This window comes from Schistosoma mansoni, chromosome 1 (assembly GCF_000237925.1).
Source record: "Schistosoma mansoni strain Puerto Rico chromosome 1, complete genome".
NCBI classification, from domain to species: Eukaryota; Metazoa; Platyhelminthes; class Trematoda; order Strigeidida; family Schistosomatidae; genus Schistosoma; species Schistosoma mansoni.
The window spans coordinates 20,195,058-20,215,298 of record NC_031495.1 but is presented as its reverse complement, the minus strand read 5'-3'; the positions used below and the strand labels follow the sequence as shown (position 1 = coordinate 20,215,298).

The 20,241-nt window shown below is 31.0% G+C and overlaps 1 non-coding gene across 1 annotated transcript; it reads left to right on the top strand.

The window, feature by feature from the left end:
* The first annotated feature begins 19,732 nt into the window (after nt 1-19,732).
* Nucleotides 19,733-19,799, top strand: Smp_tRNA_01809_Gln_TTG.1.1. Its single transcript has one exon. It is a non-coding gene (tRNA).
* Nucleotides 19,800-20,241: the final 442 nt, after the last annotated feature.

Genomic DNA, 20,241 nt, shown 5'->3' with positions numbered 1-20,241 from the left:
CTGCCCCGATATGCAATGCTTTATGGTGTAGGAGTGGGTTGGAAGAAAGCTAGGGGCGGCCAGATCAAAACGTGGCATAAATCCATGAAGTCGCTGACAAGTGGACTGAGCCATGTTGGTAGGTGTAGACTACCTGGTTGGGATTCGCGAGTTGATAGTAATCGATGGTCAGAGACCTTGAATGACATGGCTCAAAATCGTTTGTAATAGCAAAGGTGCATCCAATTTTTGTGTTCTGCCAAATTATAATCTTCTGAATTCTTCATGCCCCTTTCTTTTTTCTCTTTCTAAATTTGTTTCACTGGATTATACTCCTCGAATGACGTCTTCAAACCCTAATCTTTCCGTTTACTGCTTATACTCTTACTACCTCTACCACTATGGGATTTGAATCGAAAACTGCATCTCTGTGCTAATGTAGTATGGCAACTCGAACGGATGTACGTACGTATGAAGTTTTACGTTGTGACTGACTGACTGATATGTCAAATGTATGATGATTTTAATGAAGCAAGTCAACATGAATGATAAAATAAATCAAGCTATTGATTCGATGATAAAAAATAAATTAAGGGAATGACAGTTCAGTGAAGCACTTCGTGTTATCCTTTGAGTTTACTATCGATAAAGAGAATTAAAATTTGGATAATAATTTTAGATGACTTATTAACATATTGATATTATTCATCCACATGTAGGATCGGATCACATTTCACATACCCTTTAGTTTTAAATAATATTGTATCAAAAAAAATAGTGCTTATGAATAACAACAATCAAGTTGTGATAAACTTCGATACATTTACGGTATAAAGATCAATTCAAAACTTATCTCTTTAATTAATATGTGACTATCATAACAAACAATTATTGATCTTAAAGGTATTTTTCGTATTTGTAAAAATAAGTCTTTGTATTGATTTTGTTTTCGTTCAAAACACCAAAAGTTAAAACAAAAAAATAAAAATTTCCTTACTATTTTTAAATTTCCCGTAATAATAAATTAATAGTTACATAGCTAATCTATGAAAATGTATTCCATATAAATGAACTTATTTCATTCCATGCTACACATATTTAAATGTTTTACAACATACATACTACTTACATCCACCATAGTAACTTTACAGCTTTTATATACATGTGACTGAAAATTCAATCATTTTCCTTTAACATCATAAATATTCATAAAAATATAGAAAAAAAACTAAACTAATTTTCTTTACTAAATGTTACCATATTTAATAGAATCTATGAAGGTACAGTAAATATATATTAAAGAAATTTCTTTTTACTTAGAAACAAAAAAAATCTCCATTAATAAAATTAAAAAAACTGATATTAAAGTTGAACGGCGTCATTATGACTTAGTATAATCTATGTAAAAAGACGTTTTATTTCCCTTTATATACATACATCTAATGTAATAGAAATCACATGTTATATATACATATATATAAATCCATAGCTTTATGTTTTCTTCTGTAAATCTTAGATTATTTTAATCTTCATTATTTTTATTGACTCTAGATTAAGTACATACTACTTATAAATAGATTTTAAATCGTAGAATATTAGCGAAATTCATAATTCACAATTCATAAATATAGTAATTATAAGAAATCAATAAAATTATTTACAATGGAAACTAGTAAGTAACTTTTATTTACATTGGAAAACTCTTTCGGTCTCCCAAATTTTTCGAGCGTTCCATGTACCTATACAACTTGTCGCTCTGGTTGTTAGAAGGTGCATCGGCATTGTGACTTCCGAAGGAACTCGGCTTTCATCATGAGACGTCATAGTTATTCCTTCAACTCCCAGGGCAGAGTTTAAATGGTTTGAATAATTTTTCATGGTTAGCGTTTTTTAGCGAGTTGGTTTTCTACGGGATGGGGTTGCTAACCCCATGCTCAACTCTCCTCCATTACCCGGTCTTGGGACAGGCAGTAGCCCCCGGAGGAGCTATAGGCAGAGTTTTTTTATTTACATTAATAATAAATAAATTTTTTTGAAACATTAGCAATTTCACAGTTGTAGATATCACTATTTTAAGAATTATTAGTTATATAAATACTAAGAACTAGTCAAAATTACTTTTTTTTCTCATATATAATACCTCAAAGATAAGTAGTCAATGCACTACAGTATTTTTTTTTACTTAAAGCAATTATAATACAGAATTTGAATCCAAAGAAAAACTGGCTAGATTTAATTTCGTAGTAATTAGTGTTCTTTTCTAGTTCTTAGTGTTGACAGAATTATGTTAGTCGTATTACTGTCATCAAAGACTCGATATCTGAGTGAAGTTAGTCTGAGACAAACGGCAAAAGGTCTTTTTTAGGACTAAATAAAAAATGATTTGGTTGGATGCAAGGATAAATTCAAAAGTGATGGATGCAGAATAATTGGTTCGTTTATATATTAAAGTCTCTCCGATTAAGTTAGTATATAAAAATAACAACATTATAAGAACTTTCTGAGTTGAACATGATCGTTTAAACCGTTTTCTTGATCAACCAATTTAAGCTTTCATATCTGTCCTAACAAACATCTGGTCAGCTTCAGGATTAAGATCGGGATCTAGATTGGGGAATAACTTCGATATTAAACTCATTTTGTTGTGATACTACCAAGTGAAAACTAAAGCAACCCTAAATTTGATATTAACGTTAACTTTTGAGCTGCTTCAACCACTTCTCAAGAAAGAATCGATTGCATATACAGGCAAGGAAACTGTTCCAAACTTAACCATATCGGCTGTTACTACAACCGAAAAATGTTGACTTGCATAAATTACGATGAAACGGTCAAAATGACGCGACTCAATGGAAACAGCGAGTCAGAACACTGATGACAAATGGAAACATATAAAATTCCAAAATAGATCAGACTGTTTCTCAAGTATAGTAAGATTAAAATCACATAATTAACATGTATAAGTGAGTGATTGGATTGAATGTTTTTTTCCTTTTTACTAGCCACTAACCTAGATTTTTGTTAACCAGCAAACTTGAAAAAACTGACGCTTCTTATATGATTCGAACTCACGGTACTCAATGTTACAACACTGGCGTGTTCTCGAACTTTTCAGTCAACTTGTTATACAGTAATTCTATCATCTATTTATTTGTTAACATAATTGCAATCTTATTTCATTGTCGTATACTTAAATATAGTAAACGTTTGCTTCTCAGAAACTATATCCTTAGATACCCCTAGATCATGAAGTATATGCAAACCAATTAAGCATGCACTTTACAAAGTAGTTAAAGCTTTAAGTAGCCTATAATACTTCTATATGTGTGGAAGTCATAACTTATCAAGGATCTTGATTTTGTCAAAAAGTATCCATTTTAGTCATTCATCGTAGATTAAAAAGTAATAAAACGTATCGCTGGAATAGTCTCTTTTTAGTACTACATTGAAAATATCTTTCTAAATGAATCAAAATATTTGTTTATCCAAAATAAATGATCTAACAATGATTCTTCAGATGAGTACACATCTGAATTTTGTAAAATTACTGATCCTATTACTTGATTGGTTGCACAACACATTATTTCGTCTTACATTTAATAAATCATAAGTCTACACTAGACTTATTCGGAAAAATTACTTGAGTTTAACATTTTTCACAAATCCCTTCTTATGAAATATACCACGAGATTTTAGACAGTTTATTCCTTAAACAAGTCAGATCTAATCAAAACTTCATTTTTCTTAGTAATAAAAATGATTTGCTTCACGTTTGGTAGACTAATATAAGCCCACATAACTTATTCTAGATTCTGGACAGGTCAAGTTATCCTTTCTTCTCGAGATACGTTTTGACCTTGTTAATTATTCACTTATCGTCCCTGACTGTTTTTATATAAGCGTATGTGTGTACATCTTATCCCACTCACCACATGTCTGTAACTTATTTTTGTGTGACTATAAATATTGATTAACTCTTTGTTAAAACGATTTGGCTCACATTCCATCTCCACTGCATGTCGCTTCGCCTCGCTCTCTTCCCTTCACTTCATTTCTCCTATCGTTCGTCTATATCAACGACTGTATGAAATACGCCTATTCGAAATTCATTCTCGTATTTGACTTGTTTAGTCCCGTTGTTCACTAACGCGATTTAAGTCAATGATTACATACGAAAATAGTCAGAATGTACATTTCAATAAAGATCATTCGTACAATCCAACTTGAGTCAGATATTGGTCCACTAAAGTAGTCAGACTGTCGATCTAATTGACATCAAAATATCAGGCTAATAAAAGCCATTGAAGAAAACAGTGATTGCATAAAAGAAGTTTATTTTAGATGGTAAATCTAAAGATACCAATTCAATGTTTTCTTAGAAAAAACCATGGTCGAAGAAAAAGCTAGCATTGATGAATAATAGACATTACTTAAATTAGATTATAAAACAGTATGATATTTATAACCTGGAGGTGATATTTCAAAGAACATATAATTAAAGGTTAAGATTATCAGAAACACAGAATTTGACTAAAATATACTAATTTATATTTCGGTCAAAGTGCTAATCCAAAGGAGAATGATATGAAAATATTAGAAGTAATAATAAGGTCAAATGAAAGTGAATAAAGGGAGACGGTCAATTTACTGATTGATTTACAAGTTGAAAAAGTTGTCAGATAAAAATTAAATATCACTAGGATAACATGTGTATGATGATTAGCTATGTTAGGATGCATAACATTCTGTCGAATTCACTTCATCGCATTAACTTTACAATAAAAGAAAAACAATACTTACCTTTGATATTTACATCTATTTATTTCCGCTTTTGTAGAATAAAAGACTATTTTTTTTTTAAAGTAAATAATCTTGAACCTCAAAGGTAAAGATTATCAAGCCATTCAAGATAATTTTAATAGAGATTATGGGAACTGATAAATATGCAAAACAAATTTTACATAGGGTACTAAAAATTAAATTAATTTATTTTATCAAATAAAACACTAGTAAATATTCAGCACATACACACACACACACAAATGTTTTTTAATCTTTTGACAAGCCCGGAAAAGATGGTTATGATAACTAAGCATCTTTATTTATCTATAAAGTTTGTTTAAACTTGAAAAAAATATCTTTGAGTATGCTACATTATTTGTTAAATCTTCTTTACGAAAGTGAAGATGGTTAATAAATTATTACGCCTATTGTTACCAATATTACTATTCTAAATGCTAGTTACCATAGAAATGTTTTTGACACTTTACTATTCATACTATCTTTCTAATATATAATTGACTGTATGTAATGATTACCAATGAATACAATTATACAATAGTAATGATGATATCTCTTGACTACATGTTTTCATTTGGTTATTTTTAAAATACTGTTAATTTGAAACTGATTTTATCATATGATCACCCGTAAATGCTAACTCAAAACATAAAAATAATAAATACAGAAAATCTTGGAAAAGAATAAAGAAGCCACAACAGAAATTAAGTACGCAAACTAGAGTGAAATCATTATATTTTGAAGCTTTTTACCAGCTGTAAATGACCTGAAGTTACAATTAGTAAAATTATTGTAAATAAAGTTTTACATAACTTTGTCAATGGGGTTGAGTTCGGAATGGCATAGAAGAACATAGAAATCAGAATGAAGACATAAACATAGTATTTAGTTCACTTGGTGTTGTTTAATTGTATCTTTCCATTATTATTTAGGACTACAATAGATCAGTCTCTTGTTGGCATATGTACATCCTTTGCGGACTGCCTCGATATTGCCTGAAGTCACAAGCTTTAGAAGCAAAGTATTTAAGTGTATCGATACTCTTATGAAGTCATCTTTAAGTGTATATGTGACTTTACATGTACAAGTAGTACCATGTGCACGAGAAGAGTAGACAAGGTTTTCTGAACCTATTCCTCCAAAAGTGTATTTAAAGTATTCACAATTGCTGTCACTTAATGAATAGTGAATATAAGAAGGATATTACAAAGGCCTTTAAAAAAAATTAATAATTAGTAAATGCCTATTTTACTACACTTTGCATCAAATACATTTGAACTGATTGCAAAGTACAAAGAAGGGAAATGTGGTGAAACTACTCATTACCAAGGTGAAATAATTATAATGGTATAACATTATCTAAAAATGGATTCCTTTATTTTACTCTATATTTTAGTCGCTTCATTGAAATTCATTCATGAATTTAATTTTATATCAACTGTGTAGTTTGATCATATGGTCATCTATTTATCTTTTCCTCCTCTATATTAATATTGATGAATCATCACCATCATTATTTAGCTTCAGTTTCATTATATGAACACCCACCATTGTTAACTACTAGATCAAGTATTTCGTGCCTTCTTCCATTTTCTTGTATTTGTCTATGCCATTTCAAGCGTAACTGCATTGTTCAAGGGATAATAGTGCTGATAATAGCACTGATAATAGTGCTTATTTTAACTCCTAACAGTCTTCAGCTGATGAGTAGCTTCAAAATGCAGTGGACTCGTTTCGTCCAATGACTTAAGTTGTTTTTGTTTTGTTTAAATTTATCAAGTGGGAAGTTTGTATGAAAATTAAGTAATTGAAATCTTCCTGAAAAATAAATCGTTTTTTCGTCTATAAAAACTCACATTTACAACACCAGATGAGACCCTGTGTTCTGAGAATATTATTGTACTATACATTGAGATCTAGGATGTCATTCTAAACAGAAAGTAGTTTACTAAGTGTTAAGTTATTGAAACAGTTGAATAATTCCATAATATTGGGTTAAGTAAGCATTTATGAATCAAAGTTTTATAATTTGTAATAATAGGCGTGTGGAGACTATTCGATTAACAGATAAAATGGTAATTGATTGATGATATCCATTGGTAAGAATTGGAATTATAGATGTAAACTATAAATTGAACCGATATAAGCAGAGATGGATAGTAGTTAGCAATGGAATCAAGGACGCGCGTTTCTTCTTATTTGGGACTCGTCAGCTGGACGTAACTTCATCACAGAGTTGATGTTCACTCTGAGACTCGAACCCAGTACCGTTCGCTTCAAACGCCAATGCATTTGACATCTCGTTATCCACTTAGCTACTGAGACCTCATAGCCACCTGCTTGTGCAATGGGGTGAAGTTTAAATTCAGTGGGAATATTCAATAAACAATACCAAGTGAATTTATAGATTGAACCAATTTCGGAAAAAAGCAGTTTCACAGTAGAATAGGTTATTCTATGTGATCAAACTCTTAAAGAAATATAATTGTGATTAACGGACATCCAAGTGGGGAAAACCAACTTACTGTCTAGTGCAAAACTACAGAGTTCTTTCATACAATGTAGAAACCGTAGATTAAATATTTCATTTGCAAATCTTCCATCAATCGTCTCAAACTTTATCGTTTCTTTATTGCCGTAACTCTATGTTTATATTCCTTTTTTCTTTAAGTTGATCTTTTTAACCTTCTGCTGCCAGGCTTTCCACTTCTGATTGGTGTTACATGCTACTAATGTCTGTTGACATCAGTAGCACACACCACACACGTCCCCATTTAAATGGTCGTTCTGCTCGCGATTCTGCCTTCTTCTTTGCTGCAGTCTGTGCCACACTTCCCGTCAAAAGATTGAGTCCGCCGGCGCGCTGACCTCCATTGCAATATCGACCTGCCGGGCCATCTATATCCTATCTCCGCCCAGCAGCCACACGTCCCACTGCTCCTCTCCGTCAAGAGCTACAGCTATGGACGACTTCGCTCCGCCATAACATTCAACCCAGCCTTACCTGTCGACATAAGTAGCATACACCACTTATTCATGACTAGATGTATTAAGCTGTTGGAGGAAGTCGACTTTATAAGTCAATTATTTTCCAATCAATTACGATTTTGCTCTAAATAATTGTTTTTATTTCATAGATCATTTTTTGGTAAAATGGGAAATTTACTCTGGAATATGCATGTTGAAATTAGACTTTTTTGGAATAGTCAATTTGTGTATAAGCCTTGAAATGTGATATTTTTGAAGATTAACGTTTTCAATATATTGTCAGATTACTGTGAACAAATACTAGATTTTGTTATCTTATACCAAAAAAGAGACCAAATGCAAGCTGATGGGTATATTACATTATTAACCGAGTTGTGTTGAATAATGTGCAAATGGTTGGGTTGTTCGAAACGAGTTCAGAGGATCACATCTAAAAAGATTCATGAGTTACAAAATATATTTATTGAAAAGAACATAGAAACAAAGTACATGCTAATATTTACTATATGAGTTACAGAATCGCGGTTTACAGGCGTTACAATCGTTCAGTCTCAAGAAATATATATTTCAGAAATATTTCGTGCTCTTCTCTCAGTGATTTATCTTCAAACAACTGAAATTAATAGTGAATACTGTTCCATCTAAATTAAGCCATTGTACCATTAGACATATTTCCGCACATTAGGTTATCGGTGACTGGTTTTCTGAATCTTGTTTACTAAGTATTCAAAATGATCTTTTCCATATCTGCCAGACAAAATTTATTATGAAAATCATATGTCAGTACTGTTATTCAGTCAAATTATTCTTTGGAGACTGTTATTAATAATAAGTGGATTTACTTCGTTTTTAAGTTTAATCAGATTTCTGTTTCCGAAAGAGTTAATCCAACCTCGAATAACACTAAACAAAAGTTTATTGTCCGGTCGAATCCACATCTCATGACGAAATTCTTTATGTCATATATACACATATGTTACCTTCCAAAATAAGTTTCATTATTAAAATTATGGAAACCTACTCACTACGAAAAAAGCACTGTAATACAATTTTTAAGAATATGCAACATTAAACAATCATATATTATTGATTCATAACGGTAAAGTAAAATAACCTATATCACAACTGACGAAAGGAGTCACCTATAATGGGGAACAATAGTAGTCGTTTTATTACTGAATAGAAGTATTTTTGTTTAATTTTGTGGAGAACATGTAGTTTTTACAAATGATGGATAAACCGTAGTTCAACTACCATTTCCTGGACGTACTTGGGACAGTATGTCGGTTTCACTATCATTTATTGCCAGTATCATTCATATAGTTGTTTTTTATTTACTTGTTAACTTGCTCAGAGACCCAAGAATACTAAAAAGCACTATCGAGTTAATAGTAAAAGGTATCTTGAACAGGATTTCTTTTTAAGAACAAGTGAGCCAACGGGTATGCTATAACTATAACGTATATATATAATGGCTAGCAGTGAAAACTAGGATGCACCTTTCGTTTCATTTAGGAACATTCCTCCAGATTAACTTGCATCCCATGCCAGAAGCTTACTACGGGATTTGGACTCGCTACTATTTAATTAAAACTCTAGTGAAAAGCAATATAAATTAATAAGAATTCACCTCACTCCACGAATCGGTAGCCATGTGGACCTAATATGAAAGGGAATAAGGTAATAGTGATGCAGGTACATCTAGCTGATGAATCACATATAGAACAAATTGCACCTCCTGGATTTTACTGCTAGTCACCATCCACCTCTATGTATGATATTTGTGACTTAATGGCTATGACGATTCAATCAGCACAGGATTCACATATGCCAAAGGAGGCTGATCAGTTATAACCCTATAACATCAGATGGAAGACTAAAATAACCACTATAAATAAACTAAACACTAGTGCTAATTTATTAATTTATCCAACTAGAATAAAACGTAATTAAAAATAATCTGGGAAGTTTTTTTTAAACCACTTGTAGAATTTCATCAAATTCCATTTGGAAAGCAATAATAATAATAATGATAATAATGATGCATTTTCCAACATTTATATTGTCGTTTTAGAACTGAATCATTTAGTGTTCACAGTTTCCTGTTTTATAAATTTAAAGCAAACCATTAAAAAAAATACACGATGTTTTACTTTGTAACTGTTTTGTTTTTTATCAAAATTGATTTGATTCAATTTTTTTCATCCCAGACTATAAAAATGTTGAGTTATTTAAGTTAATTTATATCACTTACAGAGATTAGTTAGAGTTAAATTAACTTAGTCTATCAAAATCAGTAATTATTGGACAACTCTTTCACTTCAGTATAGGATTGCTTGTCAGTCCATATCCACAACCCTAGTTGATATCTAACACAGAATCCTCAGGCCTAGTAAAGTTCAATATTATCGTGCGTACGACTGACATCACCAATGGGAACGAACGACTGTTGCTAAACACTGCACAATTACTGAGGCTGTAAATGTAAAACATTAGATACTGCGTCAATATTTCAAAGACTCGGTGCTTTCATCGAGATATAGAGGTCCTACTTTCGACCTCCGGTTGAATAATGAATTTGCACTTCTGAGAGTTTCAACACTAGAATAAGACAGCTATCCAGTGCTTCTAGGTTTTCATCAACTGTTTAAGTTAGATCAGTCCATAATATAAACTACGGAGCCTGACAATCTTCATGATTCCTTATAGTATTGATTAAATTAAACCACATAAATGTATATCTAAAACAATAATTATTCACGCTTCTTTTATTTCCAAAAAATTGAAACTCTAGTTATATCTGGTTATTAACGAGCAACAAGATGCTGTGTAATTAACACACAGTTTATCTGAATATAAAGAACCTAGAATACTGCTTTCAATGCACAGCATTCAAAAATAGGATGCCAGGTATTTTGTTTAGAGCTGCAAGTGTACTCTGCTTTAGTGTTCGATGATATATTACTGTGTTTGAATAACATTAGTAAAGACATTTTACTTCTATGTTACGCTTGCACTTCCTGAATAAATTCTGTTTGGGTTAATTTTTCTAATGTGTAGTAATAAATATTTTGTAACCGGAGATGTATATTGAATGGTTAAAGGTAGTTAAAAGGTTGTCGATGACTTAGGTTCTATGTTATTTGGTGTTTGTCAGTAAGACTTTCGTTGGGTCTTAAGAAAACTAATGGGCCTTGCGTGGTCCAAACCCTGGCCACGAGTTCACCGATCACAGAAAACTACACTAAACTATTAAGACATCGGGAGATTTCGTGTAAATTATCTCCAAACACTTCATATCTCAACAATGTGTATACAGTGTCAAAACACCCGAACTAGTGGAGACACCACAACCTAATTGTTAAAATGAGATCAAGGTTTGATTAACTGATAAAAACATTGTACAGTTATCTACGTATTCTGGACAATGTTATTAATGTTTCTAAACACAAAGCTTTTTTCTTTTCGGTTGCCTGGAAGCTTTTAAGTCATTACAAAATCTGTATTTAAGGAAGTAAACATGAGAAAAAACCTTAAACAAGACTCACCATACAAATTCATTACAATAGAAAGTGAGTAAACCTTTCTTGTTCTTTAAAAGCAATTTAGACAATCTAATGCTCATAGGTATTTGATTTCTTATTTAATCAATTTACTATGTACGCAAATCTTTAATCAATAGTTATCTGAAGTTTAATATGAAAATTATTCTGAAATGGGTCTAGTCTACAAAAAAAGAACAAACTATTATGTATTATATTCATACATGCGAAACATAAACTTTTGTACAAACTCATGAATTTCTTTTGTTTAAGAAGACTAATATCACTTATGATTTCAGTATTAGATTGCGTTTAATATTGATTGTGTTCATTGATCCTTACTCAATTAATTTATTCTTCAACATTTAAAAAAAATGAACTTAAAGCTGAGCTCCGTGAATCTTGTAATTATTTCAGAATAAAGTGAATAATTGAGGGGCTACATTTTTTTTTAACTCAGACTAGTTGGTCTTCCATAAATAACAGTGCTGAAGTGGTCTCAACAAGCAATCTACCAAAATACAAGTCCACTACATTATCTATTTTTGAACGTGTTATAGATTTAAAAAAACAGGATATTTTAATTTTTTTAATCATTTCATGGTTCGATCAACAATAAGCAGTGATAATTGATGACAAGTTATTTTTGATGTGAAGAAATATTTAGTTGCCGTTTTTATTTTAATTATTTTTTCACAATAAATTATTTTCCAAAGATAGATCTCATTATGGGCTAACAACAAAATAGAATACTAAATCAAGTAAAGTGTTATTAGGAATAATTAAGTACATTTCAAGCATTATAAGCAAAGATGGATAGTGGCTAGCAGTGCAATCCAGGACGCGCGTTTCCTCCTATTTGGGACTCGTCAGCTGCATGCACCTGCATCTCAGAGTTGATGTTCACTCTGAGACTCGAACCCAGTACCGTTCTCTTCAAACGTCATCGCGTTATCCACTTAGCTACTGAGTCCTGATAGCCACTTGCTTATGCAATGAGGTGAAGTTTGAATTCACTTGGTATTGCTTGTTTGAATCTTCCCATTGATTTATAGGACTGCAATTGATCAGTTTCTTATTGGCATATGTGCATCCAGCTAAATGGATGACGCGATAGCGTTTGAAGGGAACGGTACTGAGTTCCAGTTCCAGAGTGAACATCAACTCTGTGATACAGGTAATTCCAGCTGACAAGTCCCAAATAGGACGAAACGCGCGTCCTGGATTGCACTGCTAGCCACTATCCATCCTTGCTTATAATTTCAAATTAGTTTGTAAAGTCAGGATTATGTGGTAGCATAATTTTCCTTCTTGATGAAAAAAGTTAACTATACATAGTTTGGTTTTCTAAATAATTTTTAGAATTTAATATACAAGAATTAAGTTTAATTTAGGTAGATAAATACAGAGATGACTTTATGAGATGAAACTTTAAAATCTGTCTATTCTGTTTTCAATATAATGAATTTATTCATCTATGAATGTTACTCTGTTTTCATTTTTACGAATAAAGCACTATCAGAAATACCTTCAATAGATTATTTTTAAATGAGACCTGGGAATATTTGATTTTTCAATAAAATCATTTCAAAATACACTTTCTAATTCAATGCATAACGAATATTCCTAAAGCTTAGATGAATCTTCAACAAATAATATAATAGGGATTGGATCTTAGTTGTATAACAAGAAGACTAGTCTGTGTCTAAAAGTGTACAAAACGCTGAACACTTCATAACCTTTTTGAATGGCAAAACTTATTTTTGACATACTACTCTAAAGCACTATTTGTTAGCCTACAACCTGGATTTTCCGTAGCCCTTGTTACAGACCACTAAAATGGATGAATTAGATAACATTTGACCTTGAAAATTTATCTACTTCTATGCAAGATATATGGGTTTTTTTGCTAATTATTCGCGTTATGCTGAAATTCACTATTATGTTTGAATCATTCAGTGTTTTCATTGACGGAAAGAAACAAATGAAACTTTAGTGAAATTTAGTTATGTTTTGTTGTGATGTGTCACACTTTAGGTGGAACGCTCAAAAATAAAAGATTTGAAACAACTTGGATCATTTTCATCTAGGAGCACATACTAAGAGTTATTAGCTTTAACTAATGGTCTATTATATACTTACAACACAATTTATACTCCCAGGTATTTATCTATTATGCTTGCTGAGGTTTTCTTTTTTAGAAAATTTTAAAAGCTGTCAGATACATATTTCTAAAGTCATGAATACTTTTACTTGAAAAATTTTATATGATTTTGTGTCCTATCGGTATGTTTCATAGGGTCTACCAGAATTTTGATTTATTTTTATTTTTTGCACGTAGTTTCATAAGAGGTAAATACAACACTAAACATTGAAAGACAATAATTTCAGTAAACTCTTGAAGATACACGTATTGTATATATGTTTCTAGCATCAGGAAGAAACTATTGAAAAATAGATCTTACTGGAAATGAATCTACCACAAATCCAAATATCAAAGTAATGTATTGATAATGACTATTTGCTATTACAATTGTGTAAACATAAATACAGAATATATTCTTGGATCATGAGCTATATGCTACTGATTACATGTAAATGTCTCTAGCAAATGGTGCCAAAAACTGTTAATTTACTAAATTTCCTTTTTTTTCGGAGAGACAACTTAAAACTGTAAGTAATGTGTGTGTTTTTGTGGCTAGTAAATAGATGTATTCAACATTTAGTTAGTGATATAACTAAAACCCACTTTTACATATTTTCAAAGTCATATACCTTTAATATAATAAAAATAGTATATGAATTTGTCCACAATTCATTCTTACTAAATGATGGAAGAAAATGTTTTACTACACTAAAATTCTGTACTATAAATCATCACTACTTGTTTTTTTTTGTAAAATGTTTTTAGTCAGTGAATGTACTAAATTTCTATTATTTACACCATAGAATTAATTCCTATCCTATGATTAATGTGAACATCAATGTTTAAAATGTAGCTAGAATATTTTCAAAAAAAATACATGTTTGTCGTTTTATGACCATGTACGTTTATTGACCATGTAAAGTGTGCTTATTGCAAACATTATCATACCTTGAAATGAAGTTTGAAATACTCTTACTTAGATGATCATATTCAGTGACTACTGAAAGACAAAGATTATTATCTAGATGTAAATTGATGAAGCAGTGTTCAAGGATGAAATTAAGACTAATTGTAGTCCGTACCAGCTTACAAATCATAACTTATTTTGAAATATACTTTATATATATAATGAGAGAAAGAAAAGAATAGTTCATTAACAATGTTATCAACTATAGATTTATGCTAATCCAGTTGGTGACATTAATGGATTTTAAGAATGGATTTATTGAAATAGCTGTCATTCACATCTTGATATTAATTCTCGTTTTGATTTTTTTCTGTCAATAAAACCAGATTGTTAAGACAAACATCTTTGACAGAAGAAAAGATTGACATATATTTTAATGTTTGACTGATAGGATTAACTTATTTCTTCTTCTTCATTATACAGCTATATGTTTAAACCTATTCATTGATATCCACATCAAATTGGTTAATGTAAACGTAGGCTACGCTATTAATACTAATGTTACTATTATTATTATTCTATTATTTAAAGCGTAAACTGACTAAAATTGAGATCCTTACGTGGCGAATTTATTCTGAAGAATTGTTTTGCTACATTTCATTAATGCATACAAAAAACATTAACATTAGAATAGTAGTATGAGACCATAGTAATTTACATAATCAGACTATCCACTCAGTGATCGATAGAAAACGATAAAACCAAAAATTAAACACGTTTATAATGCATCATTATTCGAATAAAATGAAGAATTATTCTCAAAATAACTGTCGCTATAACGTTCCTATAATCCATAGATCCATCATAACTTCAGCAATCATAAAAAGATAAAGATCATAAAAGATAATTCATATATATTGGTTGTTTGGATCCTTCTATTGATGTTTAGGACTTGACTTGATGGACTAGAATTGAAGTTCACCCAATTGCACAAGTCAATGTCTATCTGTACTCAATATTAAGTGGATAGCGCGATGTCGTTTGAAGTGAAAGGAACATGTTCCAAGTTCTGGAGTAAGCATCAACTCTAGGATCCAGTTACACTCAGCCGACGAGTACCATATGAGACGAAATAAGCTTCTTGGACTCCACTGTTGGCAGCCATCCATTCCTGCCTAAAATTACGGTAAATGACGTATTTGTACTTGAATTAAGACAAAATTTGACGAAATCCAATTAACGATAAGAAGAGAATTTCATAAAATATCCATAACATGATGAAACTCGCCTCACTCATGCTACATTCTAAGGAGACATTAACCTGATAATATACATATGTCATAAAATCAAGCCGTAATGCCTAAAGTGGAATTATCAGGCATACACTAACTTTCAAATAAAACCAGAAGAGCTTTGCATTTATTTCTCAAACAAGTCACGTATATCAACGTGACTAACAATGGTAACAAAATTTCTTTAATAATATTCTGTAATTGTGGCATGGAGAAAATTGTTGAATAACTCATAGGTTTATTCTGTTACTCCTTGATGTATTATTTCAGTAGTCTAAAAATAAACAATTCTGTATTCAACCCAAGAGGGATTTTTTAGGTAGATGTTCTTCAGAAGTTTAAAAATCAAAGTTGAACAGATCCCTGATACTGCGATGCATTCAACGGCTCACCTTCTGATGTCAGTCCATTGTGAAAATATTTTAAAGGTATTATCATTACTATTTGCGTTTATTAGTTAAATTTTATTACCAATGGTTTGTCACTTACAACTGGATTAAACTTATATAACTTGATTCAATTCCTTTATGTATTTCACAAGATTTTCTAATCAGAGTGAACTCAGTGTCTAAATTTGGATGACAAGTTAATTTACAGTATGCATTGTGGAAATTGTTGAATTTCATTGTAATCATGAACCGATTTAAGTTAGACCGCAATTGGAAACCTGCAAGCACTGAAAAGCAGTGTGTATCAACGATCGAGAAGGTGGGATTTAAACTTATGACAGTACTTTTAGGTTTTCAATGGTGTTTTTGCTTTTATCGGTTCATGATTTCAATGTAATAAATTAAGTCTAATTTTTAACAACACTGAATTTAATTATGGATCGCATGAGTTTGTTTAGCTTTTAATGAAATTCTCTTGTAGTTCTGACTTATAGAAGCAGAAGCATCGATGACTACTTAAAGGGAATTTGAATATTAGGTAACAGATGAGCTTTCGTTGGTAATTCTGATAATCCAGAGATTTGTATAGGCGGCCTGCTTGAATATCTGGACTACCTGTTCCTGCCATCTGGATGTTTCAACAAGTCATCTGTTTCTGCTTGTTTTAACACATCATTATGTCTATTAATCGTATAGTCTAATCACGTTACAACGAAACACAACCAGTGACACCGTGGTGATTGACAATATGCATTAAAAAGAATAATTATTCAGATGTCGATTCCTAAGCTGCTTACATCCTACTGGCAATCATTCAATATTTATCGCCAGGATTGATCAAGAATCAAGAAAAGGAAACTTGTTGAAAAACGTTGTTCTGAGGATTCTACATTATACCAAAAATATAATATTGAATAAAGCCATTAATGATAATAATATTTAAAGCAAGTCATAATAAAAGTTTGTTAGATAATTATTTTATACATAGGTCTTATAAGAAATAGAAGTCTAGTCAGATATAGAAAAATAAATGTTTTATTTTCTCCTTACATCAAAGGAATTCATTATATCTCTTATTGACAAAGCATACTAGACAGACTATATGGTTTGTAAGAGAAATCTCTTTGATCATTAAATCAGAAACTTATGTTTATGTATAATCTATATTGAAAAAAAGAGGAATTTCAGTATGTGATCGAAATACGGAAATCGATGACTTGTGATACTATAAAAGTTATTGCTTACCTATAGTTTTTACACTATTTGAGTTGTTTTCAATTGAGCCTATTCATTGTTAATCTTACCATGCATTTACTTTCAATACAAACGTATATATACACAGCTTGAAACATGTTCCATCACATATTTATTTGTAACAGTTTAGATGTAATGTTATGATTGATTAATGTCTGTAACAGAATAACAAGTTAGTTTTATAATATTTTAATAAAGATTTTCAGACTCTTATTTTTATTCACAACCTCTTTTTTGACCACTGTTGAAGAACCTCATACTAAGTCGTAATAAACATTTAACATTTTATAAGTTTTCTAAAGCGCTAGGGATCTGACTCCATTTAGATCGTATGAATGATTATTGTCAAAATATACATCCTGGCTATCCTCGTATGTAATACATGACTTAATCCTCGTTGATGAATAACGGAGTTAATTAAGTCAAATACGAGAATGGATTTCCAATACATATATTTTAAATACTCATTGATCTGGACAGGAAATCAGAGTGATGAAGCGAATAGAAAAAAGCGAAGCGAAATTGACACACACTGGAGATGGCGGGTAAGCCAACTGGCTTCAATGAAGTGTTAATCAATATTTATAGTCAGATAGAAATAATTTTCAGATATGTGATGAATAAGATAAGAAGTGTACATGCACATACGCTCATATAAAAATAGTCATGGTTAATAAGTGAATAATTAACAAGGTCAAAGCATGACTTAAGATGGATAGGTAAATTGGCTTGTCCAGGAGCTAGAATAAGGGTATACAGGCTTAACATATCAACTGACACTACACTTTCAATGTTTCTTCAACTGAAATCATCCCATGGTATAAGAGATTAAGATAGTATATTATAAATTTACTAGTACAAAATATAAAGTAACTTGAAAGAATTTAATTATCTTATTCATAACTTAAATGATTCATCATTCAATCGGTAGAAAAAAACAAAACAAACATTAATGTGTTCGTTCTTCACATTTAATTTCTTTGACTTCAAAAGAATATGAAAAAGAACATTAAAAATGTTTTTAATGAAATTTACAGTTTAATTCCCCATTAGCTTTAAATAGCCAAAAGAAAAAAAAGTTTAATAACTAAAGAAATCAATTTGTCGCTAATTTTCACTTTAATCAAATAATTGATTGTACCGGTAAAAGAATTTGTTTAACTATTAAAAAGTGCCTCCTTTTCATGAAAACACTTAACTTGCAATTTAATCAACTTTTAAATATTTTTTATACTGATTACTAAAATATGTTTATAAGTAGTCGTTGTAAATATTAAATACAGATTCTATCATAAATTATTTATCAAATGAATCGTTGATGATCTTTACACCTTTAGACACACCGACTTATTTACACAGATTCTATCAAAAATGTTGAATATTAGGTTATTTACAGTCAAGATGTACTTTTAGACAGTTTATCAAGTTTCATATAGTCTTAATGAATGTATTGAATACGATAAAGAAACGTAATCTCCATCAGATAACTTAAAGTTAGTGTTCCTCATACATTTTTGCGTGATATTCAGTTGTTTCTTTTGTTTTGCTTTTACATTCCTATAAAATCAGACTGGAAACGATTGCCTAGGACAGGGTTGGATGGAGAATGCTGGTGGGCGGCCTATGCTCCTCCACGAGGGATAACAGGCATAAGTAAGTAAGTAAGTAAGTATAACATCAGACTACGCATCCGGCTCAAATATTTAGATGATACATTTGTCATTATGAAAAGATTCTTCTTCGAAATTTCTCCAAACACATAAACACACTCTCAGAACACATCAAATTCACTTTCGAAAAGGAAGATGAACATAGCTAATTACCTTTCTTAGATTGTTTAGTCAAAAGAAATTTTAATGACAGTCTCAATCTAGCCATATACCGAAAACCGTCCCAAATAAGACGAAACGCGCGTCGTGGATTCCACTGCTAGCCACTATCCATCTTTGCCTATAATAACTTAAAAATGTGTTTTATATAAATATCTTTATCGGGATAGCCTTTACAGTTGACAAATACTTTCTCACATTGTATAAAAATTGGCCAATGATGCTTAAAAGTCCATTATTAAATCAAATGAAATAAAAAAATCGACATCTTTTTAACAACTACCTACTAAAAAATACAAGTAGTTAATTTTGCAATGTTTAATGTAGAAAATAAATTAAAGTCCCAGAATTTTACCGGTTTATTTATTCATGTAATTTATACTATTGCGAAGCATTTAGTTTATCTTTTTTCAACTAGAATAAATTGGTTAGTCATATTTTATTTGTTGTGTTTTCTCTAAACAGACATGATGGGCAGTGCTATTAAATTTTATGTATTCACACCACGCTAGTAAGAAAACATTAGCAGATGTAGATGAATGACTGCATATCACGATTAATATATGGTATGAGCAATAATTGGTTCAACGAATATTAAACAAGGACTCAGTGGCCGAGTGGATAACGCGATGGCGTTTGAAGCGAAAGGTACTGCGTTCGAGTCCCAGAGTGAACATCAACTCTGAGATGCAGGTACATCCGGCTGATGAGTCTCAAATAGGGCGAAACGCGCGTCCTTGATTCCACTACGAGCCACTATCCATCTGTGTTTACCATGCTTGTGAATTAAGGCCATACCGAGGCAATACGCACATTGTGCACATATGCCAATTAGAAACTGACCAGTTGCAGTCCTAACACATCAATGGGAAGATTCAAACAAACAATACTAAATAAATTAAACAAGGAGGTTCTACAATATAGCATATTTATTCTAAGTAATCAATACAAATAGCACTGAATAGAGAAAATAATAACATTATATTATCTGTTCTTTAAACTTTAAGCAGTTTCATGGTAACACATGAAATTTGAGCCGAACAAAGAAGACAAACAATATTTTTTCCACTTACTTGACTAACTATAATTAGAATAACTATTCATGATAAAGTATT